The 26,100-nt window shown below is 42.0% G+C and overlaps 1 long non-coding RNA gene across 1 annotated transcript in view; it reads left to right on the plus strand.

Moving 5' to 3' along the window:
- The first annotated feature begins 706 nt into the window (after window positions 1-706).
- Window positions 707-26,100, plus strand: part of LOC146835409 (uncharacterized) — a 41,106-nt gene continuing 15,712 nt past the window's right edge. The window contains exons 1-2 of the long non-coding RNA XR_014960728.1: window positions 707-809; window positions 929-993. This is a non-coding gene — a long non-coding RNA (uncharacterized LOC146835409). The remainder of the gene's footprint in view (window positions 810-928; window positions 994-26,100) is intronic.

The following is a 26,100-nucleotide window of genomic DNA, read 5'->3' on the forward strand; positions in this document are numbered from 1 at the left end:
ACAGCCGCCCTTCGCGACTATGTGGGCCTCCCTCCAGTGAAAGGTCACCACAAATGTGGAACGTGCATATGTTGTGAATCAACATTGGAAGGCGACTTGTTCACCCATAATGCAATTCATTGGAAGCACGAGACGTTTTCTAATTGCAAGCCCAAGAATGTTGTGTATGGGATTCTGTGCCCGTGTATGAAATCATAAATAGAGAAGACCAATCAGGAAGTACGTAATAGAATCTCACAGCACAAATCTAGAATTCGAAAGAATGTACAAACGGCTCCATTAGTGAACCACTGGCAGACAAACACACAGACAGAAAAAGATTTAAAATGGCTGTTATCTCAAAGGTCGAACAGGATCTTAGAGGTAGAGATCTGGATGTGAAATTAATAAAAACGCGAACCAATGCTAACTATCAGATTTAATACAGCCGTCAATGGGCTAAATGAACTTTCAGAAATGTACAAACTATAAGTAATATTGAGTCGCCCACATGTTTCACGACTTATAAACACCGCAGAGTCTAATACTGCGAGGAGTCAACTGCACAGTCGATATTCATATCTACATATTATCACAGTCTAGCGCAAGTCATTTGCTGCATGAATCGTCAGGATGAACAAATCATGTAAAGAATTCGAATAACCTTTGTATGAGGCCAACCTTAACTACAATTACCAGAATTCCACAGATGGTGATGCAATCACCCTCATGTTCATAATAGGCTCCGCCCTCTTAACGCTAGAGATTCGACTCGAAGGCGAACTGCCAAACAAACCAACTCGGTTGCAAATTTGATATTGCAATTAGAGGTAAGAACCGCGCTAATTTTGCAACTGCGTGAAATAGTTTGGTGCAAGCAGCTTGTATAATCGCCATGTCTTTTAAAACAACAAGAGCTAATTGAATTATATCGTCTGTTCTTCTCCAGAAAGACGCCGAACGCCATTGGCATCTCCGCAATTATTTTCAAGCGGACAACAGACAGAATACAAGGTAGTTTAAACTACGGTTAAATATGCTCGGCGGAAAACGTTATTTAGTTGTGCCAAATGTCAATGTTAGGAGCCACGTGAAATTGCTACATATGTAACGTAGCCCCCCTCCCCTCTTTTTCATAGTAAAACACTGCCACGCCATCGCGGGTGCTACAACATTCGTTTTTCTAGCGGAAAAGCGGACATCAAACAAGGTTCTTGCCATTTTTGAACAAACAGAATATTGCGAATGACATCAATGTTTTAGCCATTTCTATCTGCAACTGTTTTCCTGCTACTATTGATTTTCAGTTAGTAAAAGTTAAACACTCATAATTTTCATATTTACATGTATATCAGTGAGGGTTCACACTGACTTTACAATTGAATGAATGAGACTGTGACGGAATGATTGTTTTCTAGGCGCTACAGTTTGGAGAAACTGATACGCTCTTTGGTCGGCTGAACATTGAGCATCTGTAAAGGTAAGGGCTTTTGAACAGATGAGGTCTGCAGAGTTAGGGGTCCTTAAGGTCAATTACTAAGACATGGATATTTCTTCTTCTTGTTTTCCAGCTGTTTTGGTCCTGATGAGAATCCCCAAAATCTTGGAGGGGTTCGAAACGTGTAGACCGTTGTTGTTATGGCCAATCCAAGATCAAAATTGCATATGTTTTTGATTTAGAGAAATCGTTTGCGTTGATGGCCTTGCATACTATTGAAATAAGCTGTCTTTTGGCATTTATGTTGTAGATTTGTGAGGTATTGTTTTATGTAGGTCTGACAAGTGTGTGTATGGGTAGAGTGAATGATGTTTTGAATCAGTTAGGATACATGGGGTTATGGGAGTCTGTTTAAGTGTGGTTTGAATGTAAATACATACGTGTTGTCGTTATTTGTTAGGATAAAAATATGTTTTACTAAAAAGTGAAAGATGTTGTGTGATGTTCAAATCTTTTTTATGTATTGATAAAAAAACATTGGGATTAAATCCAACGGAATAGGCGGTTGTTGTGTCATTGTTTTCCTCAATGCACGTCTAAAAGAATTTTGATGTACTAGCAGCATTGGCATTCTTATTGTTTTTTGAATCATTTAATATAGCACTAACAAAAGAATATAGCAATTTAGATTAAATATTCATATACAATGAATGTGATTTTCTTTTAACTGAGTGTGTCAACCCATCTCAGAGATATTATACTACGTGCATCTGGACATCTCTGCAACTGAGTAGTTTGAGGTGTTTCGGATTAACCCTTGCAAAACAAATCATGGGCACCCATCTGGCTTTTGACATCCTTCCAGAACTTAAACTTTCATGATGTCATCTAAAACCTAATGTGACAAAATCAAAACTGCCACTCTGGAATCTAAAATATAGCCAGACATCACAATAGGGACCTTCTGCAACCAAAACCTCAATGAAACATCATCAAATAAAAGGATATGCTAAGCCTGCATTACAGATAGGGTGCACAGTCATTGTTTGCCTAATTTTTGAAGGAGGTGTGCCGGTGCAAACAGTAACAGTGCGCCCTATTACAGTGAATGTGCTGCCCTTGGGGAGCCACAAACCCGTGCCTGTCCTGGAGACAGCACAGTCAGTGTAATACAGAGCAGCTGTTTACAAGCCACTTCATGTTTCACAGTGCAGGTGGTAGGGTTGCCACCACTGCTACTTTTTACCAGCCTGGCCAGTGTTTTTTTATGGAGGCCTGCAAATTAAGTTGGCAAAGCTAGCAGGCAGCAAACCGCCTGCACATCAAAGAGAGGCGAGAGATCCTCTAGCAGGCATTAAATGACTGTACCTGATTGCAGGGGGATGTCTGTGAGGTCATAGGGGACCCCATTTAACCATTCTAGAGGGCTGGCTTAAGGAGGCACACTGACAGTGCACCACTCTTTTGCGGCACACTATCAGTGCGCCTCCATATGGGCTGTCTGGCTCTGTGCAGGCGCAGAGGCAACGATTCCCTCATTTGCTTTCTGCAGCACATTTACGAAGAGGAAAAAGCCTAAGAGGATTATTTTTGTGCTGGAAGGAGTCCCTTAGTTTCACACAGGTACCCTTGCACTGTTGTATGAGGGTGCCTCATTGGGTTTAGCAGGCACAAGTGCAGCAGCACAGAGAGAGAGAGCAGGACTGGACCATATGTTATTAAATATAGTGCATTTTTGCCTTCTCCATTTTAAGCAGCACAACAAGTTGTCTTGCTGTGTTGCACAGCATCAAATCTTGATAAATCTGGCACTCAGCGTCTGTCACTTCATAAGTGGTTAAGAGATAAACTATGATTTCAAGGCAGGTCTTATACTTTTTGAAACTTTGTATAAGGGAATATGTAGGTACTGTAAGAACGTCAAATCTACCGAGAGGCTAGTCCGTACGGAGGCACAGATAATGGACCTGGAACGTAGGGGCCAGGAAGCCGATGGCGCGGCGGCTCGCCGCCAGCTCCCCGTAGCCCAATGGCTCTACGCTAGTGACCTCCTGGACAAAGCCAAACCATACTGGCTTGTTACGCGCAGCCGCATTTACCAGTAGGGTGACAAATCTAGTGCCTTTTTGCATCGTCTGTGCCAGCAGACGCTCTGACCGGCGACCCTCCCCGCCGTCCGAGGACTGTTGGATGAGGTGCTCACAGACCCGACCTACATCGTGACCAGCTTTGTTGAATAATATATGACTCTCTATTCTGACAAGAGAGACCCTCTCAGCAGCCACCGTCGACCGTTTCTTGGCTGACCTGCCCCCGCAGTCCCTGCCAGACTCAGTGTGTGATGACTTAGATGCCCCAATCACCACAGAGGAGGTCCAAAGTGCCCTTGCATATATGCATCCAGGCAAGGCGCCGGGTCCCAATGGCTTTCCATGTGATTTTTATAAGAAATGCTCATCCCAGCTCTCTGTGCACTATTTGGCTGCTCTACAAGCTTCCACGGAGGACGGCTGTCTATCAACAGACTGGCGTCATGCCAAAATTGTAGTCTTCCCTAAGCCGAGCAGGCCCCCTGAGCTGCAAGCGTCATATAGACCTATTTCTCTACTCAACATCGAGGCCAAACTCCTGGCTAAAATAATTGGCAATCGTATAGTTCCGAATATCACTACCCTGGTCCATCCTGACCAGGCCGGTTTTATGCCCAACCGTGCCACTCGTCATAATATTCGTCGCGTGCATAATGGGATCGCCGCCATTGACCGCCTGCAGGAACCTGCTGAGCTCCTTCTTGCGGATATGGACAAGGCATTTGACTCCCTTAGCTAGACCTACCTATTTGTCCTCCTGGACCACCTGAATATTGTTCCTAAACTTCTCAGATATATTTGCCTCCTGTACACTGACATTACAGCTTCCGTAAGAATCGCGGACGCAACTTCACGACCATTCCATATCAGAAGAGGTACTAGGCAGGGATGCCCTCTTTCTCCATACTTGTTCACACTCGCTATGGAACCACTCGTGGCATGGGTGCGAATTGACACCCAGATATATGGTTTCCAGTGGTCGCGCGAGGTATTCGACCGCATAGGGCTCTATGCCGACGACGTGATGTTCTTTTTTACACGTCCGAATAGATCTGGTCCGTGCCTGCTTTGTATAATGGAAATCATTGGCCAAAGCTCTGGTCTCTATATGAATGCCTCCAAGTCCTATCTGTGGCCTCTATGTGGTGGTGATCAACTCGGAATCTGGGTGCAGCAGGTCACAGTAGCCGCAGGCGGCTTGAAGTACTTTGGGGAGTTCCTGTCCTCGTCCCAATCCGGCTCCTGGACTAAAAACCTGGCCCCATTGTTACCCAGGATTAAACATAATCATCTACACAGGCCTGGGTCCAGGATTAAAAAGCAAGTGAGCTCCTGGTCACAGCTGCCGCTGACACTGCTTGGCAGGTCGGCCAACTTCAAAATGGTTTCATTGTCCTATTTACTATATCAACTCCAAAATCATCCCTACCCCACACATGCCCGGTTTCGGCAATCAAACTCGATCCTCAGGAGGGGTACTGTGCGGGTCGCACTACGAATGTGCTACCAATTCACATACTGCAGGGCCAGATATTCAGTCGTATCACGCAGCATCACATCTCCTTATCCTTAACGATTTGTGATTTTAATACCTCCACAGAGTCTACTTTACACATTATGGACTTTGGCGTCCAGCCATGATTGACTCCCCCATGTGCCTGCACTGTGGGCAGGCGGAAGGTACTTTCCTTCACACTATATGGGACTGCACCACCCTATCGCGGTTCTGGCGCGGGGTATTGACTTGTCTCTCTGAGGTCTTGAGGTAGGATATTCTGCGGTGCTCACGCTTAACCATTCTACATATTACCATCGGGATCGGAGGTAATAGATACAAAAGGCATCTGTTGTTTCTAGGGCTCACATTAGCGGAGCGCGATATTGCTAGAGCTTGGAAGGTGACTCTCCCACCCTCTGTCGGGGTATGGAAGAGGGGCCTTGATTTCTCCATGGGGCTGGAACTTCCGATTTTCAAAGCACGGGGATGTCCCCAGAAACATCCCAAAATATGGAAGCGATGGGCTATATATATGGGTATATATCTTGAACCTCTCCCTCCAGCCCCCTGAGCCGAAGATTTACCATGATGACAGCAACTGGGTATGCGCACTTTGACTCATTGTCCATACATTGATATGCTGCGATCTGACTCCCTACCACAAATTTCAAGGATGCATGCTGTGACACAGTTCTTCATGGTTTATGAGGTTTTCTTTTGTTTAGTTCGGACACATATATCTCTTATTCTTCACCGAACTTGTTACAAAATGTTGACATCTTTATCAATGCCATTCCATGTATATGATGTATTGCCCAGGCCGCCCCTGGGCTCATCTTGCCTGTCAACAATAAAATGTTGTTGGGAAAAGAACGTCAAATCTATCTCTCTACATGAGTAATTGCACTAGTAACTATGTACCTAACACTTAAGCACTGAGGGCTTCATTTAATGTGGTAGCGCACTGCTGGTTGATAATAGCGATGCAACACTTTTCATTGCGCCCTCCATGCGACACCATGGATGCACGGTATTTACACTATGGCGCTCCATGTCGCAAGGATTGAACTGATACGTCAGGAATCCTGACGTATCTGTTGGCGAAGTAATGACGCATTGCTGGAGTGTGTCAGAGAACTGATGCAACTCCAGCATTGTGTCATTACACATGGGCAAGTCCCAAGTGAAAGGCCCTGCGTCAGTCCTTCCGCCTGCTTGAAGCAGGCATAAGTATTTGACGCGGTGAAGTCGTAGAAGTGGCGCAGTGAAATCTGATTGATTTCACTGCGCCACTACTACGAGCCTTTTTTACAGGGGAACGCTCACCCTGCATACATTATACCTGGCACAGGTAGTATAAAGTAGTACAGGGCTTTACAAAGTGATGCATCTGCCTAGATGCATCATTTTGTAAATAGGGCGCAGTGTGGCGCATTTATTATGCCACCGCAGCCTCACAAAAAAGTGATGCAACAGCATCGTAAGCCCTTCATAAAGCGAGGCCTAAGTGTTTATTCCAATCCCAAAGAACCGTTTTCAGTAACCTTAGAAAAAGTAAATATTGATTTTAAAAAAGTACAGTTCTAATTTATGTCTTGTAGTTTGCATGTGTCTCCTTGGGGCAGATTCAAAAACAAAAAGCTATATTACAAATATTGGGGCATATTATCAAGAGACATATCGCCACTTTTTCGACACATAGCGCCAAAAAAGCGGCGATTTTTTTAACTCACTATTTACAAGAACTTGCTAACAATCTTTAACGCAAGTTTCCTTGAGTTAGCTGCCTTTTTCTTTCTACTTTGCATGTCAGCCATATTTATCGCTAATGACATGCAAAGTAGGCGTTCCTCAGCTAATCCTCATGGAATCCGTCCCCAACACAACATCGCCCTATTATCAATGCAGGTCAAGCGATAAAAAAAGCTGCGCTAACTGCGGTTAGCGCCGGAATTTAACACCTGCTTCAAACTTGACTAAGCTATATTCACAATGGGAGGTGGATTGACATGTTAAGTCCACACTCCCCTATCAGCAAGGTTTTCAATAGCGCACTAACATTATCGCTGCTTTTCTCACGCAAATGTCGGTTATCGCCGTCTATCGCTGAAGTGTACATCGCCATTGTGCAAAGCGTTGCTAATACGCTGCTAACACGGCAATGTACTCCAGCGATAGACTGCGATAATGTGAATCGCGCTAAGCACGATTTGCGATAATTATCGCATGTCCTTGATAATATGCCCCATTGTAACTAGTGACCTGCAGGTAACAGAAGGAGATCGGCTCTAAAAATAGTAACGCACTGAGGGGCATATTATCAAGGACGGCATTAAAAATTTATCACCGGTTTAGCTGCAGAAAACTGCCGCTAAAGCGGCGATAATGGGCTTGATAATATGCCCTGGAGAATTCCAATAGCAGCCCATGTTCTGGTGTGAATTTGGTTGCAAAACATTCATACATACCATTACAATTAGGTATTTGGAAGGGACGTCCTAAACAGGCCCCCTTCCAAAGACCGAGCACAAATTGTTATTCGGTAATATGTTACAAAATCGCAATTTGTGCTCTGCACATGTGTAAAAGCATTTTTGCGGTCAGAAACGGCCTGATTAAAAAATCGGGTTGTTTCCTACTGCAAAAATGCTTTTGTACATATGGCCCAAAATAAGAGGCAGGAAATGTGGTGGGGGTGGAGCCCTGACTCCCATATTGACAAGCTCCCACTGTTTGAGCTCATTGATTTGTAAGGTGGACCCTCATCTCTCCTTTGTAGGTGATGTTGAGAACTCTTTCTTGTTTTTTAGAGGATGAGGAGATAAAGAGTGCCAGGACCTTTCTGTGGGTAGTAGGGCAGGAAAAAGAGACTGGGCAGTTCCATTGGCCACCACTGACACAGAGTGGCAGAATGTGATGCACTGCACATGGAAAGCATGTCCGGCAGCCTAGAATAGCTTACTCTAGTAGGGTCTGCAGGTCTGTGGGACATACAACCGAGGTCAATGTTGCTGTCAGGTATAATGGCACTATAAATAGCACAACTTTATTTACATCTAGGGAATGTAGGGCAGTTTAAAATCCACACAATACAGAAAAACAGATGGAACTAGTCAAGTCAAGTGTATTGATGATCAGTTTAAATCTTACAGTAAAACCAGTACACTGCCCTGCTATTAAAAAAAATGTGCTAATTTGCAAGTTAAACCTTTTAGAACAAACATGTAAACACGATTAGTCAGTTCTTGCACTACTGTAGTTCCTATTTCATGTGCAGCATATTGAAACATAAGCGTACATAACTGTTGTTGGCTGATTAAAATCTTATCATACTAAATTTTGCACAATTACAAAGCAAATACAAATCAGGTCCACAGATTCCAAGATGTCAGAGCAGCATGGCCATGCAACCTAAATCGCAGGTCCCGCCTCCAAAAGACATTCATTACTCTCTGCCGCTAACTGAGAAGGGTCACATGCAAACTGCAGCACTTGCTGCCATCTTACAATTATTGTTCAATAATTGTTATTATTACAATTACATTTCACAGTGCCAGCTGCCATTTTTAAATCAGTGGTCCTAGTAACTCTGGGGCTAAGATGAGACACACAATATTCCAGTGACTAGAAGAGTCAAATGCAAGGCATTCCCAAACTCCTCTCCTGCTCATAAATGTAAGCACAGGGGTGGCATAACTCCCCTTCCAGGTTGAGAAGGAGAACAGATCTCCCCCATATTTGGGGGACGGGAAGGCTTAGGTGAAAGACTTTCACCACAGAGAAAATATATTCCCCGCAGAGAAAAAAAAAAGCAAGGATTTGCACTGAGGATTCTTTCCTCCCTGTGTGGAGTTCTGTGCTACAGATATCTCCGCGCAACAGGAATAGGAGCCTGCAAATAAAGTCACCTGATCAATGACATATTATTAATGCATACAATACAGAAACCCAAAAATATAGGAAAATAAGTATCATTAGCAATAATATCTCCTTCCTATACTTAACTAATAAAACCACAAATATCGAGAACAGAAATATTGCTGCTAAAAATATCGATTTTTACTTATAACGAAAACACAAATATCGAAAACAAAAATATTTTCACCTTTAAATAAACATTTAATATGTCAAAAATATCGATTCACAGACTTTCAAGTACAATATTATTGCCAAAACAATTACATTAACATTAATAAATATTTTAAAAGTTTCATTTTTCATAAACAAATTATTTAAAATAAATATGAAATATTTCGTACACGTTTAAAATAAAAATAAGTTTAGTAAATCACCAAAATTCATAACAATATCTAAAAAAATATTTCTATTAACTACAAACATTTAAACAACATATATATATATATATATATATATATATATATATATATATATATATATATATATATATACACACATCTATGTATGTAAATATAAATATATAAATGTGTATATATATATATATATATATATATATATATATATATATATATATATATTAGATCCAATCCTGGGTTTCTGAGATCTGAAGCAGGCGCTGACACCGTGGGTTTTCAAAGGAAAAGATTTATTTCATAACAATGTAGCCAGACGCGTTTCGGCGGAACAAGTCCGCCTTGCTCACTGTAACCGACCCAGTTTTCGTAAGTCATTTATACAGTCTCTACACCTGAAATTAATTAAACAGTTGCTTAGAAACGTTGTAAACAAATGATAAACATAGAGAAAGTCACAACGGAAGATAAGTCTTTCTTCCTATTCACAATATATATACAACTTGTCAGAAAACGGAATAGCTAGTTTACACCATCATAATTATAGCGCAATACTCATCAATAGTTAGAATATATTATTAAATAATAATACCTCGTCGTTCTTTTTATGAATGACATGTTTAAGAAAAAGAGTGAATATACTCAGTCAAAATATAAAGCCCCAGTGGGCAATCACCAATACTCCTTTGTTCTAACCCGATTGCTATTGATGGTGTAACTAAATCTAAGGAATTTGTAACCTGCTATTGATACCTATATTAGCATAAATTTAAAGTGATATTCCCTTGAACCAAGTGTATTTGAAACTCAGGTAACGAACATTGACTGACTGGGTCAGCAATAAAAGGATGGATCATCGAATCTTTTAAGAGGCAGTTATTGTCTTACAGATGCACATTTAATGCCTCATCAGCATTAAGGCCATTAGGAATCTTACTGTCCAGCAGGATAATATATCTGGACTCAAGTCTCCTTAGTGCCAGTTGTCTGTTCCCTCCCCTGATGTTTTTCTTCACACAATCAACAACAAAGTATGTCAGGTCTTCTGCTTTACCACTATGCATGTTGTTGATGTGACGGGCCACAGGGTAAGCTGGATCATTATTGCTAACGGCCCTTAGGTGTTGTAAAATTCTAACATGTACGGGGTGAATGGTACTACCCACATACAGTTTGTTACAAGTACAACGTAGCACATATATTGCAAATTCTGTTTTGCAAGTGTAATGCTCCCTGATCTCCAATGGGGTTTTCCATAAGGGAGTGGAGATTGAACTGATATTAACTCCATGTTTACAAGCTTTGCACTTTGTACACTTGAAAAATCCATTCTGACATTTTAACCAACTGGTCCCTTTGGTTTGTACAGGCGCATTACAGACTAGTTCATTTTTCATGGATTTCGCCCTCCTGAAAGTCAGTTGAGGGAGCTTAATACATGATGGTCCTATGACGGGGTCACATCTCACTATTGGCCAGTGCCTGTACAGGATTTGTCTCAATTTCTGGTGATATATGTTATATCCTGTAATAAGCCTTGGCGTTTGTGACGTCATTGGCGCAGACTTAGATCGTTTGGCTTCAGTTTTAAACAGTAATTCTTGTCTAGTAACTTTAGCACATTTTTGCTCCGCAGCTCGCAGAGTTTTATCTTTGTACCCTCTGTTGCTAAGTCTCTCAAACAAGTTATTCGTCGAGATTACCAGACTCTCTGTTGTACTGCAATTTCTTTTCATGCGCAAACATTCAGCATAAGGTATACTCTCAATCAATTTGATGGGATGAAAGCTTTGTGCATGAAGGATGGCATTTCCTGATGTTGTTTTTCTGTGTGTGCATGAATGCACTTTGTTGTTCATGGGGTATAGTTCTAAATCCAAGTATACAATAGAATGTTTGCTTATCGTGCCTGTGAATTTAAGATTTAACTCATTTTCATTAATGGCAGCAATAAACTCATTGGCACTTTGTTCACTACCCCTCCACAGGATGAAAATATCATCGATGTAACGCTGATACAACATGACATTATTAGACATTTGAACATTGTATGTCCTCCTGAGTACCTGCTCCTCCCACCAGCCCATATGCAAATTCGCATAACTGGGGGCGAAGCAGGTACCCATGGCTGTGCCCTGTGTCTGTCTATACATCAGTTTATCAAACATGAAAACATTGTTCTCTAAACACCATTCCATCATTTGCATTATCATGACAGTATGTGCATGAAGCTATATATATATATACTGAACAAAGGAGGTTGTCCTTCCTCTCCCAAATTGAAAGGCACTCACGGGTGTATTTTTAGTGAAAATACTTTATTGTGCAAACCTCCCTGCACTGACAGACGCGTTTCGCCTTGCGGCTTTATCGATGTCAGTTTGCCGTGTAACAAAAAGCAGTATTTAAACATTGTAAGTCACATGATCATTCAGTGACAGAAATAATGGACTAACGTTGCATTGCAGTCCTAAAGCCATGGCAGACATCTTAAATGATGTTTATAAAAAGATATTACAATGCTGTACTGCTAAAGTGTGAATAATAAAGTGCATAGTGCAAAAAAAGAAAAATTTTAAAACCATTCGTTTTTACAAAGAGGGGAAGAGCAATACATATTAATACCTGCTAATTATTATCAACCTATTTTCATGTATTTCACAATCATTTAGCAGTATTGTTGATGTAATTTTATATTCAATTCATTCCTTGTATAAGGCGATTGCTGATACCCCTGTTTGCCACAATTGTGCCCTGGATGGGCAAATGTCATAAAGTGCTAGGTTGGGATTTGCTAATAGGCTTTATTTACTTACTAACCCATCTTATCTGATAATTTTGTCTACAGATAATGAGGAAGGTGTACTTATTTACTTAAGATGAACCCATAACTCTTCGTCCTTATTCAATCCTATTGGAGTTTTGGTCTGGAGATCAATGATGTATTTTGATTCCAGCACCCGCAATTTCCTAACCCTGTCCCCACCTCTTTCATCTCTTCCTACCTGGTCTATACAGTAGTACTTCAAGAGGTTTCTATTGCTTTGATGATGTTGTTCAAAGTGTCGTGCAACAGGATAATTGGCATCTTTATTGGTTATTGCACGTAGATGTTCCAAAATGCGTTTTTTTGCCGGGTGTATTGTACTACCAATGTACCGCTTGGAGCATGGACACTCCAGGCAGTACACGACGTAATCAGAGTTACAGTTCAAAAGCTTTTTTATTTGTCTAATGGGCCTGGGATTCCCCGGTCTGCCCTCAAAGGTCGTGACTTTGTTACTGTTTTTACAGGCTTTACAGCGTAGACATGGGGAAAAAAACCAATATTTCAATTTTATTTTTCTTCATTTTTGGGTCTTCGTAGTGGCTATGTATTAAGTGATCTCTCAAAGATTGACAACGTTTGTAAGTAATTAAAGGGCGCTTTGGTAGATGTTTTTTCAAAACATTATCTGTTTCCAATATGTGTCAGTTTTTCTTAAAAATTTTCACAACTTCATTAGATTTGGTGTTATACGTTGTGATCATTCTGGCAAAGTCTCCATCTATGGGTTTCTCCTTAGTTTTAGTTATTAGTAAGGTCCTCCTATCCACCGTCTCCGCCCTTTGCTCAGCATGTTCCAGAGTTATGTTGTTATACCCTCTTTTTTTAATCTTTCAAGTGCTTCATTTTTGGCTGTGCTAAAATCTTTAAAATTGGAGCAATTGCGTTTTAAACGCAAAAGTTCTCCATATGGAATGTTTCTTATCAAGCTTTGAGGGTGGTAACTTCCTGCGTGTAACACAGTGTTACCAGCAGTTGGTTTTCTATACAGGCGTGTGGATATATGTTATTATCAACGAAAACTTCAAGATCCAAATAGTTGACAGATTTGTCGCTAATTTGGCCAGTAAATTTCAAATTAAGATTATTGTCATTGAGAGCAGTTAAATATTCCTCAACCGAGGAACGGTCCCCTCTCCAGATAATAAACAGATCGTCGATATAACGTACCCATAAACTGATGTTCTCTAGCCATAGTTCATTGGAGTCCGCCCATGCCACATGCTTCTCCCACCAGCCCACAAAGAGATTCACGTAGCTGGGGGTGAAGCACGTGCCCATGGCGGTCCCCCGCTGTTGTCTGTATAGTTTTCCTGCGAATAGAAAGATGTTGTTTGTCAAACAATAGTTTATCATTTGTATGAGCATGTCATTATGTTTATGGAATCTCAACGGTCTTTTGTTTAGAAACCATTTCACTGCAGTAATTCCATCTAAGTGATTAATGCAAGTATATAAACTGGTGATATCTAAAGTTATTAAGAGCATATCTGGATGTGTTTTCCAGTAGACTGTTAGTAGAGGCCACTATGGGTCTCCCTGTGGGGTTAACCATATCTTTATGCACCTTTGGGAGATGGTAGAAAGTCGGGAGAACTGTGTGTCACAGTAGAGGAATTGAAACTCATCTTGATCTAACATTCCTTCATCCCTCCAAGTTGTCAGGAGAGCATGATATGTCTCGATACACTCTATATATTCTTTTCTATTGATCCCGACATAACACTCCTTATTATCCAGTTGGCGTAAGGCTTCTTGTTGATATTGCTCTTTATTGAAGATGACAATATTTCCTCCTTTGTCAGAAGGTTTGATCTCCACGGTCTTATCCATCTTAAGATTTTGTATTGCTTCCCATTGTTTTCTTGGGATGTTATAGTTGTTAATTTTGCGATGTTTGTTTTTTTCCAGATTCTTCAGATCAGTCAGGATGGCTTCATTGAAGACGTCTATCGCATCAAAGGGAACGTGTGGCATCGCTCGCGAGCTCTTTTTAAAATGACTTTGTCCACTTGATTGTGGTATCCCCGCTGTTTCTTTATCCATATTTTCATTATTACTCTCCTCTGATGGTCTTCCACTAGATTCCAGGCTTTGTAAAATTATCAAGGCCTCTAAATCTTGACCCCTCAAGTCCATATCGGTGTCTTCCCGTGTTCGTGTGTCATTTATTTGTGATTCTTTTTTACAGATACTGTTTTTCAACGTAAAAATAGAGAAATCATGCCAGAAAAAAAGAAAAAGAAAAGAAACTCAGAAAGGCGCAGGAGTGTTTTTCATCCGTTTGCACTCTTCTCGTGCAAGATTGTTTGGATGAAGGGTCCTTAGGTGTTTCATCATACTTGCCGTGTATTTCTTGTTAGGATCCCCTCGCAACAGAACTCTTTTGCAAATCTTACACGTGACCAAGGTGGCATTGATCTTTGTTTGCCCCTCGGGAAAAGTAAAAAATTTCCACACCACTGAAGAAAAACGTTGTGGGCGTGGTGCCTCCTCCAAAAATTCATCCTTAGATCCGGTGAAAATTTTAAAGCGACAACATTTACAGTTTTTGTAAGTTAAACGTATAAAATTTTGTTAGCCGTAAGCATTTTATATATCTGTGATTTGTATCTTGTGGTATTTTGCTGAGAATAGCATGTTGTTTTTTTTTTAACAATCTTTCTGATTGTTTTTTTTTGCCCGCTGTTAAGTGATGAGTACGATTGAAATCACTATTTTTAGTGAAATTCAATATATTCTGAGAACAGCAAAAAAGGCAAACAAATTACTTTGTGGAAATTATGCTGTGTTGTAAAAAATGTATTATTACATGTTATAATTTTTTTTTCCTTTTTTTTCACAGATCCAAATTTAAAAATAAGCAACTTATATGAATTTAGATTGCAATGAAAATCAGAAAAAAATGTATACCATTTTTTATTGCTATTACTGTGAAGGTAAGTTTAACTAAGTCTCAATATGCAGAATGAGGAGATCTGCAAGAAGCTACAAAGTTGAAACACGTTTCTAAAAACACTCTGTTTATACCTATGTAGTTTTGAAATCTGACCATAATCAGATATCATGTAACCTGCAAAAAAAGAGATTTGAGGGGTTCATATTATTTTCCATTGTAGCTATTGAAGGACCGCAATAATTTCAATCATTCTTCTCTGTGCTTACCTTCTATCATTCGCAAGGAATTTTAAAACTGGAAATATGTCACTTTTTGTAACATAGTTATTGCGCAAGACACTCTTTCATATTTACAAAGAGAGGAAAATGCACTCTGTGCACTTTTTATACTCCATGTAAATACAACCTCGTTATGCACACCAGTTTGCATTGAAAGGGTGTTATATAAGTGTTGTTGTGCATGATTGCACTGAATACTCATAGAACAAGACACATGTCTAGATTTGTCATAAATCATAAATCTCGATATGTGTGTGAATGCTGCACCATTCTAAAATTGGTGTAGGAAAGCACAACAAGGAGAATTGTTTCCATTTCTCCACATTTTTATATCTTCAATGCATGCTACAATGCTCAGCATACATTGAAGGAGAAAAATGCCTTTACTGATTGTTTTTGTGCAGGAAGGTGTGTCTTCCTGCACAAAAACGAACAGCACATGACACAGATATCCTTGCACTATGGTGCAAGGGTGCCTGTGTCACCACATGGCTGCAGTTTAAGCAGCCGTACAGAGAGAAGCATAGATTTGCAACATATTTATGTACATATGTTGCATCCCTGTGCTTCGGAAGTAATACAGCACACTGCAGTTAAAGAGGTTACTGTGTGATGCTGCAGCACTTCCTCATAGTTCTGCACTTATACATTCACCATACGCTACTAATGCATTCATTCAGTCAATTACGTACTACACATACATTCATCTAAACTTTCACACACTAACAAAGAAATTTAGCTCTTTTTTTAAACTAGGAAAGTTAGTTCTTACAAGAACTTTTTTTTCTTCGAGTTTGAGTTTGAGTTTGAGTTTAAAAGCACTTTTAAAGCACACGTATACCGGCGGTTTCTTGGCGCTGTAGCTAGTGGGGACTGAGGGTTAAGAGCAGGGAGAGAGGAATGGGCATTTATTCAAAGGATTTTGTGAATAGGTAGGTTTTAAGATTTTTGCGGAATTGGGGATAGAGGGTGATGGCACGAAGATGGAGGGGAAGGGAATTCCAAAGGGTTGGTGCTAGAATGGCAAATTTGGAGCCGCCCCACTTCTTTCTCCGGAAGCGAGGGATGGTGAGGAGGGACTGAGAAGAAGAACGTAGGTCCCTAGAGGGGACATAGGGAATAATCTCAGAGGAGATGAAGGCAGGTGCCAGGTCCAATCGGGCCAGGAAAGTGATGGATGCGAGTTTGAATTGAATTCTAGCCCGCACTGGGAGCCAGTGGAGAGATTTCAGAAGTGGGGTGGAGTGGTGGAATTTGGGAAGGTTGAAGGCTAGGCGGGCCGCCTGGTTTTGGATCTGTTGAAGGCGGCGCAAACTGTATGCAGGAATACCGGCATACAGAGCGTTCCCGTAGTACAGGCGGGACACCACCATGGCCAGAATAATAAGTTTGAGAGCGGAAAAAGTAAAGAAGCGGGACACCTTGCGAATAGTACGCAGTGAGAGGAAAGAAGAAGATACCACAGAGCTAACCTGGGAGTGGAGGGTGAGTTGGGAATTGAGCTTAATGCCTAGTGTTTTAACAGAGGAGGAGGGGGCAGGAGGAGAACCAAGAGAGGAAGGCCAGCAAAGGGGGGACCAGGGGCTGGATGAACCACCCGTCAATACCAACTCGGTTTTATCCGGGTTAAGTTTGAGGTGATTGTGGCTCATCCAGTCCCTGATGTGAAACATGACAGTTTGAAAGTTGAGGACAGCAGAAGGAGAGGAAAGATCAAAGACCAGCTGGAGGTCATCCGCATAGTTAAATACGGCGACCTCCATCTGTTGGAGAGAAAAGATAAGAGGGGCGATATATAGATTAAACAGAAGAGGGGAGAGAGATGAACCTTGAGGAACCCCGCACTGGACTTTCCGGAAGTCCGCTGTGAAGTCACCCAGGCGAACAGCCTGGGTGCGGTCGCTCAGGAAGGAGGACAACCAGACCAGGGCAGTCCCCTCGATCCCCACCGCCCTGACACGGGAAAGTAAGATGTTGTGGTCCACCGTATCAAAGGCGGCTGAGAGGTCGAGGAGCACAAGGGCCTGGTGATGATTAGTGTCCATACCCTCCCTGAGGGTGTCGAGGACCGACATGACCACGGACTCCGTGGAGTGTGCGGGGCGGAAACCAGCTTGGCGGGGGGCAAGGGCTCCATGTTTCTCCACAAAGGAGCTCAGAGCGCAGGTGACGTGGCGCTCGAGCACCTTAGCTAGAAATGGCAGGAGGGAGATGGGGCGGAAATTGGCAGGGACAGAAGGATCTGCCCCAGGTTTTTTCAAGATGGGCACAATTACCGCAGACTTCAAGGAGCTAGGAACTATGCCTTGCGCGAGGGAGCTGTTGAGGAGGTGAAGGGGGGGATCTAGACAGGAGACAAAGATGTGGCGGAGGATATGGGCAGGACAGGGATCAAGAGGGGAGCCAGATTTGATCAGAGGCACCAAAGAAGTCAGGTTTTCCCGAGTGATAGGGGGAAAGGTGGTTAGTTTACCTTTGGGAGGGGGACATTGGGGATCCACAAAAGAAGGGGGAGGTGGGGGGATGTTGGCCTTAATGGTGATAATTTTCTGGATGAAATAATTATTAAGAGAAAGACAGAGGTCATTTGACGGGACAGGTTTAAGCGTAGTTCTGTCCGAGAATGCCAGGTTGTGAACGATGGAGAAGATCTCCTTAGACTGGTTCTCCGCTGCTAAGATTTTGGAGGAGAAATAAGCTGTTTTGGCCTCCAGGATGCTTTTTTTGTACTGGTTAAGGATATTGATATATTCCAGTTTCAAAGTGGGGCAGTAGTTTCTCCTCCAAGCCCGCTCTGCGCGGCGAACTATTAGTTTGGTGGCTTTAAGCTCTTGGTTAAACCACCGGTTGGCGTCTTTGTCGCGTTTAGAGGTAATGCGCTTGAGCGGGGCAACGGAGTCGCAGCTGCGGGAGAGCCACTGGTCTATAGCGTCAGCCTGGGAGACGGTGGTGAGGCCCTGAAGAGGCGGGAGAGAACCAGCAAGGAGAGAGGAGAGATTCTCAAGATTGACCCGGCCCCATGATCGGACCCAGGTGTTTTTGGGTCGGGGGGGGCATAGCTGGGGGAAGGATAGGAAGGAGAAATGAAATCAAATGATGGTCGGACCAGGTGCAAGGGGAGATAGATAAGGATTCCACAGGGCAGTTCAGGGACCAGATTTGGTCAAGCTGGTGACCCTTGATGTGGGTGGGGGAGTGAACATGGGGTGTGAAGTTAAGGGAGTGGAGGGTTTCGGAAAAATCCTTAGATGACAGACATTCGGCAGGATCGGAAGGCCAGAAATTAAAGTCGCCGAGGAGCAGGATGGAGGAGTTGTTGATTGCAATGGTAGCCAAGACCTCCCAAAAATCTGGGAGAAACTGCAGGGGGGACTGAGGAGGACGATAAGTAAGGAAACAGGTAAGAGGAGGGGAGGTGGAATCACCAGGAATTCGGTGGTAGCAATGTTAGGTAGAGGGAGAATTTGAAAAGGGAAATCGGTACGTGCGATGACTGCCACGCCGCCCCCGGCTCTGCCCAAAGGGCGGTCAGCCCTGAGGGCGTAGTAGGAGGCTGGAAGGGTGGATAGGAGTGCAGGGAGGGAGTCATCGCAGAACCAGGTCTCGGTTAAGAAGAGGAGATCTGGGGCCTGTAAGTCCAGCAAGACCGAGAGTTCGTGCGAGTGGGCAACAGCAGAACGGGTGTTGAGGTAGAAAGCTGTGATGGTTTTAGGGTTTGGCGGAGGAGCAGGCCTACAGGTCGTAGGCGGGGTATCCAGAATAGGAGGAGGGTGAGGGAGGGGAGAGAGGGAGGCTATGCCGAGAGCAGAGATGCGAGAGCTGGTACTGGTCGTGATGGGCCAGGGGCCATGGTAGCTGCGAAGTAGGGCCGGGCTGTAGGTGATAGGTGGGGCAGAGTGTAAGGCCCCTAGTCCCGGCCGGTCGCGGACGGGCGCAGACGGGCTTGCCTTAGGCGCGCCTTCGGCGCGCAATCGTCGCGCCCGCTGCGCTCGTCCGCTGCGCTTCCTACCAAGACACATATTTATGGTCGTGAGGCGGGGAGTTGAAAGGGGCGTGGCCAACAGAGTGGGCGTGTCTGTGGCGCGCCTCGCGCTCGAGAATGGCGTCTGAAGGTGAGGGGTCGTTGCAGCGTGGAGCGCTGTTTAAAGAGAAGCCAAGAAGTGCAGGTAGGAGGGGAGGTGATAGAAACACGTTTCACAGTTTAAAATTTTAAAAAACAAAGTTATGCATTCTCCCGGCTTCCGCCTCAGGAGTCCAATAGCTAATGAAGCGCCTCGCTTCAGCGCTCGCTATATATACAAGAGGTCGAGGGGGCGTGGCCAACAGAGTGGGCGTGTCTGTGGCGCGCCTCGCGCTCGAGAATGGCGTCTGGAGGTGAGGGGTCGTTGCAGCGTGGAGCGCTGTTTAAAGAGAAGCCAAGAAGTGCAGGTAGGAGGGGAGGTGATAGAAACACGTTTCACAGTTTAAAATTTTAAAAAACAAAGTTATGCATTCTCCCGGCTTCCGCCTCAGGAGTCCAATAGCTAATGAAGCGCCTCGCTTCAGCGCTCGCTATATATACAAGAGGTCGAGGGGGCGTGGCCAACAGAGTGGGCGTGTCTGTGGCGCGCCTCGCGCTCGAGAATGGCGTCTGGAGGTGAGGGGTCGTTGCAGCGTGGAGCGCTGTTAAAGAGAAGCCAAGAAGTGCAGGTAGGAGGGGAGGTGATAGAAACGCGTTTCACAGTTTAAAATTTTAAAAAACAAAGTTATGCATTCTCCCGGCTTCCGCCTCAGGAGTCCAATAGCTTTCTTCTTTCTTCTTTTCTATTTTTTGGGGGGTTTTCTGAAAACTTTTTAATTTTTTTTGGTTTTTCTGCAAAAAACAAACAAAAAAAAACTGGAGGAACCAAACAATGAACTTGAGGGAACAATAAAAAAATAAATAGCAAATGTGACTTTCTTGCCGGCGGCAGATCAGATCGATCGACTGCTCACCGTAGCACAAAGTCGTATTGCACTTAGTGCAGAGCACTTTTAAAAATTCAAATTGAGGACGGATGTCCAAATTTTGGGCTGATGGATGCACTCTTGAAGTGCTCGGCTGCGATGAGGTGGAAGGCGCAGGAGCAGGAGTGTCTCTCATCCGTCGGCATTCTTCTCGTGCAAGATTGTTTGGATGAAGGGTCCCTAGGTGCTTCATCATACTAGCCGTGCCGCACGAGTATTTCTTGTTAGGATCCCCTCGCGACAGCACTCTTTTGCAAATCTTGCATGTGACCAAGGTGGCATTGGTCTTATTCTGCCCCACAGGAAAAGTAAAACATTTCCACACCACTGAAGAAAAACGTTCTTTGAGTGGTGCCTCAGATGTATGAGGAGATGCAGGTAATGCCTGCTGCCCTGAAGCCATTTTTAGTAGAAAAAAGTTAGAGCTAAGTGTAAACTTAGTCTAAACAAATCTTCTTCTCTGCAAAGAGATGCTCCTCCAAAGAAGGTCAAAGAAGAATGATTGAATTGGGTGGGGTCTTTTAATAGTTAGAAGAGGAAGTGTAATGAACCAATCAAATCTCTTTTTTTGCAGGTCACATGGGATCCGTGCACCCTGCGCATAGGCAGCACGCACCCAGCGCGCATCCGCGAAATTGAATTAAAAAAAATTATAGGATTAGATGTAAAAATATATTAGTTTTAAAACTAGTTTAGAGTTTGTCTTCAATTAATATTCACATGAAATACATATATATATGTTTTTTTAAATGTTAAATATTTCACGGGATCCGCGTACCTACCGCGTCATAGACGCAGATGACGCATCGCGGAAGTGTGTAAACGTCACGTTACGTACATCGAACGTGTTGCGTATAGGCTGGGAGTCGCGTACCTGTCGCATTGCGATCATGCACTAAACACGTACCCAATGCATACCATGTGCGGATGCTAATGCGTAGGGATCGAGAACGGTGCGCATTGGGTGTGCGGATCCAAAAACATGGGAAAAAAAATATATAAAATAAAGTTTTGAACATATAGTTAAAGAAATATTTTTTAAAATATAAAAAAATGTTTGAAAAACCCAATAAAAACAAATAATAGTTCTTAATTTTTAAAAGAATTAATTAAAAAAATAAATTAAAAAAAGGTGATAAAAAAAGAATTTAAAAAAAACATAATTAATGAAATTGACACACTGAATTTGAAAAATATAGAAATCCAATGGAAATCATGAAACATGATACCTTTAGAGATAAGTTATAGATAGGAATTAGCATTTAAAAAACCTTTCAAATTCACTGAAAAAACCATAGGTTTCATGCACGTTATAGTTAGGAATTGGCATTTCAAAAACCTTAGAAATTCACTAAAAAAACCATAGGTTTCAGGGGTGTTATAGTTAGCTGGACGTTTCCCTCGTACAAAACCCTAGAAATTCCCCTGTTATAGTTAGTTCAGCGAACTATAACTCACGCCCCCGCAATGCACTGCTGATGACATCACATATTACATCACTCATGACATGGTCAGTGACATCACTGATGACATCACTGATGACATCTCAAATGACATCACTGATGACATCACTGATGATGTCATCCATGTGATAAATTAGTGCATCTTCTCACACCCTAATATAACTTTGATACACCGACTCAAAATTTCAGACGGCCATTTTGAAAACCATAGATACTCCAATACCAATAACTACATACCCACTCTTTGACTCTTAGGTCTACATACACCTCCACTCACTCACCTGTACAGTCACTCATACTTACAGTCACTCTGTACAGGACAATTATATGCATTTATACACCTATATAGACACTCACACACCGCCAATCATCCATTGAGGTACAGACACACCTAGTCAGTCATGCAAATAATTAATTACAGTCCAATTTACTCACCTATACAGTTAAACACACTCAAGTTCACTTACTCATAAAAATACTAACAAATTCTGACGCTCTTTTACAATTACTGATACAAGCACACACTCATCCATACAGCCACTCCCAAAATCACACACTCTCACATAGAAATAGTTATATACTCTTACACAAATATACACTGTGTTTCACATATGTAGTTACTGACACATGTACAACTGAGATATACATTCAATCACTAACACACCCTTACATACAGTCACCCAACCATACAGTCCATCACAGATGCACTCTTAAAACCATGCACCCACTGAATCACCCACTCACACATCTATGCACAGAGTCACACACACCCTACCCACACAAACACTCAGGCACCCATACAGATACTCAGACAACCAATCAATAACCCATATAGACACACATATAGCTATTCACAAAACGATGCAGCCACTTATACACCAACACACAGACACATACAGACATTCACACAGTTTAGTCACTGGTCTGCAGTAAGATACATTTAACGACTCACTTATAGAGTCAGTTACGCACCTAGAAAATCACCCATTCACACACTTATACACCCACTCATTCTTCCATAGGCCTTTCACTATAAATATATAAAACATATTTAAACTTTTCAGAAAAACACACATTCACTGGATGAAGTCATCAGTGATGTCATCAGTGATGTCATCAGTGATGTCATTTGAGATGTCATCAGTGATGTCATGAGTGATGTCACTGACCATGTCATGAGTGATGTAATATGTGACGTCATCAGCAGTGCATTGCGGGGGCGCGAGTTATAGTTAGCTGAACTAACTATAACAGGGGAATTTCTAGTGTTTTGTACGAGGGAAATGTCCAGCTAACTATAACACCCCTGAACCTATGTTTTTTTTAGTGAATATTTATATGCATGTGATCAAGGCCGAAACGCGTCATGGCGGCAGTGCTGGGTTTATGAAATAAGACTTCTGCACAAATGTTTGGGTCCGTATCCGTCCTTTCAGTGCAATTGGATTTATGTGGCGGTGTTTGTATATATATATATATATATCACCAACACAAGTCCACCAGCCGTTGCACCTCCGCGTCACGGGTGCTGCTCAGCGCTTGGAGGACGCGCAATTCAATTCCAAAACCCAGGTTTCTCCTTCCTAGGAACCTTGCACAATAGAGCGCACTCAAAGCCATCAGCGTTTAAGCAAGCAATTTTCATTTATTTTCGTATCCACTGCTTACAAGTAGACAAACGCGTTTCAGCGTAACCGCCTTCGTCAGTGTCTATTCAATTGTTGCATAATCAGTATTTTAAATAAAGTTTTCATGCAATTTCATGGAAATGAAAAGTAACGTTTTTAGATAAACATAGAAGAAGGTACAGTAATGCAGACATTGGTAACATTACTGCAGCGGCCATCTTTGAACGATCAATACATTACATTCATGTATGAGTTCATAACTTGAATCTACATATATATGTCACTTATTTACATTTCATGTAATTATAATTCATCCATTATGAATTTCTATTCTAGCCATTCATTGCCACTAGAACACTTAAAGTAATATTTTAACTTCTCGGCCGCATTATATGAAAATTACGCCCTGGATGGGCTTACCTCCAAAAGGTCTGCATTGTTACATTCAATGGACAATTTGAAAGAACCTGAGAAGATTACTATTGCTTTGGTGTTCCATTTCAAAATGACGGGCAAAAGAATTTTAGAACACCTAAGGGCAATTATTAATAAAGACCACAATTATCCTGTTGCCCGTCATTTTGAAATGGAACACCAAAGCAATAGTAATCTTCTCAGGTTCTTCTGCCTAGATCAGATTGTCAAATCTGAAAGGGGAGGAGACCAGGTGAAGAAATTACGTATCTTAGAATCTAAATATATCATAAAGTTGCAAACAAGAATACCGAAAGGACTCAATAATGAAGAGGAAATGTGGGTCCATATAGGCTAATTTGGAGGTTCTCCGTATCCTATGCAAATCTCTTTAGAAAGGGGGAAATACGTTTTTCTTTTTTCTGTAATTGAGAAACAACAGGAACGATTTAAATTGTCCATTGAATGTAACAATGCAGACCTTTTGGAGGTAAGCCCATCCAGGGCGTAATTTTCATATATTGCGGCCGAGAAGTTAAAATATTACTTTAAGTGTTCTAGTGGCAATGAATGGCTAGAATAGAAATTCATAATGGATGAATTATAATTACATGAAATGTAAATAAGTGACATATATATGTAGATTCAAGTTATGAACTCATACATGAATGTAATGTATTGATCGTTCAAAGATGGCCGCTGCAGTAATGTTACCAATGTCTGCATTACTGTACCTTCTTCTATGTTTATCTAAAAACGTTACTTTTCATTTCCATGAAATTGCATGAAAACTTTATTTAAAATACTGATTATGCAACAATTGAATAGACACTGACGAAGGTGGTTACGCTGAAACGCGTTTGTCTACTTGTAAGCAGTGGAGACGAAAATAAATGAAAATTGCTTGCTTAAACGCTGATGGCTTTGAGTGCGCTCTATTGTACAAGGTTCCTAGGAAGGAGAAACCTGGGTTTTGGAATATATATATATACATATTCACTGAAAAAACCCACAGGTTTCAGTGACGTTATAGTTAGGAACTAGCATTTAACAAACCTAAGAAATTCACTGAAAAAAAACACAGGTTACAGGAACGTTGTAATTAGGATAACATTTCACTTGTACAAAACCAGTGAAATTCAGCCATTATAGTTAGCTGAGCTGACTATAACTCGCTCCCCTGCAATGCACTGCTGATGACGTCACATATTACATCACTCATGACATGGTCAGTGACATCAATGATGTATTATGTTGAGTTCTGTTTTCATTCTTTTAATGTTGTCATCAACCCATGTAAAGCTCTTTTTGAGGTCAACCTTGGATGTGATTTTTTGGGATCTATTTGTCCAGTGCAGTGGAGATCCAGTTGTAGAAGGTGTGTATGTCTTTTGGCCGTAAGTTTATTTGGTTTCTTTCAAGGTGGGTATTGAGTTGCTAGTTTTTCCAATTGTCTGTATTAGCGTTTGTTGTTGTTGATTTTTTGTTGTTTTTGAAGTGTTTTTATTGATAGCCAGCCGCGGCTGCTGCAGGTAAGAGCGAGGGGCGGGGCGGCAAGGTGTGGGCGGATTTTGAAAGACGACCACGAGCGAAAATGTAATATATAATTAATTTTCCCTCATGGTCGTCTCTCGAAATCCCCCCTCACCTGGCCCCACCGCTCTTACCTGCAGCAGCCGCAGCTGTTGAAAGATGTCTTTATAGCAATGATCCACTCTGGCTGGATACATGCCTTCTGCACGAAACACAGCAAGTTATCTTATATTTGAATGAGACATACTTGTATAATTTAAAACATCAAATAAAGTTATCGCAAGTCTCTGTAAGGTTGCGTGTACGCGTCCTTTTTCCAACGCCCAGTGTCTCTCAAAGAGCGCGCATGCCCGTCAGATCTGAAACCAAGGTCGAAGTGGATGTTTTGAAATGTTCCTCATGAAAAGCAAAGATCACGCTATCAGTAGAAAGCCTGCAGAAATGAAAACGCCTTCCCTGAAATGCGTGTGTGTAGGAAAATCTGCAGAAAATAAAATACCATCTCCTGAAATATGTGCGTATTTAAATCTTGGACAAGATTTAAACACACTCATTTCAGGAGAAGGTGTTTTCATTTCTGCAAACTTTCTACTGACAACCATGATCTTTGCCTTCCATGAAGCCCATTTCAAAACATTCACTTTGTCTTCTGCTTCAGATAACTCATAGGACTTTTGATCATGACGTGCTGCTCATCTCCCTGGGATACCAAAGGGGGATGGGACCACCACTGAATCATTCAGCATGATATGCTCTTTGTGTTCAAGGCATCTGCTTGCCCTCCCCCTAGGTAAGG

The sequence above is a fragment of the Triturus cristatus genome, chromosome 4_2 (genome assembly GCF_964204655.1).
Source record: "Triturus cristatus chromosome 4_2, aTriCri1.1, whole genome shotgun sequence".
NCBI lineage: Eukaryota > Metazoa > Chordata > Amphibia > Caudata > Salamandridae > Triturus > Triturus cristatus.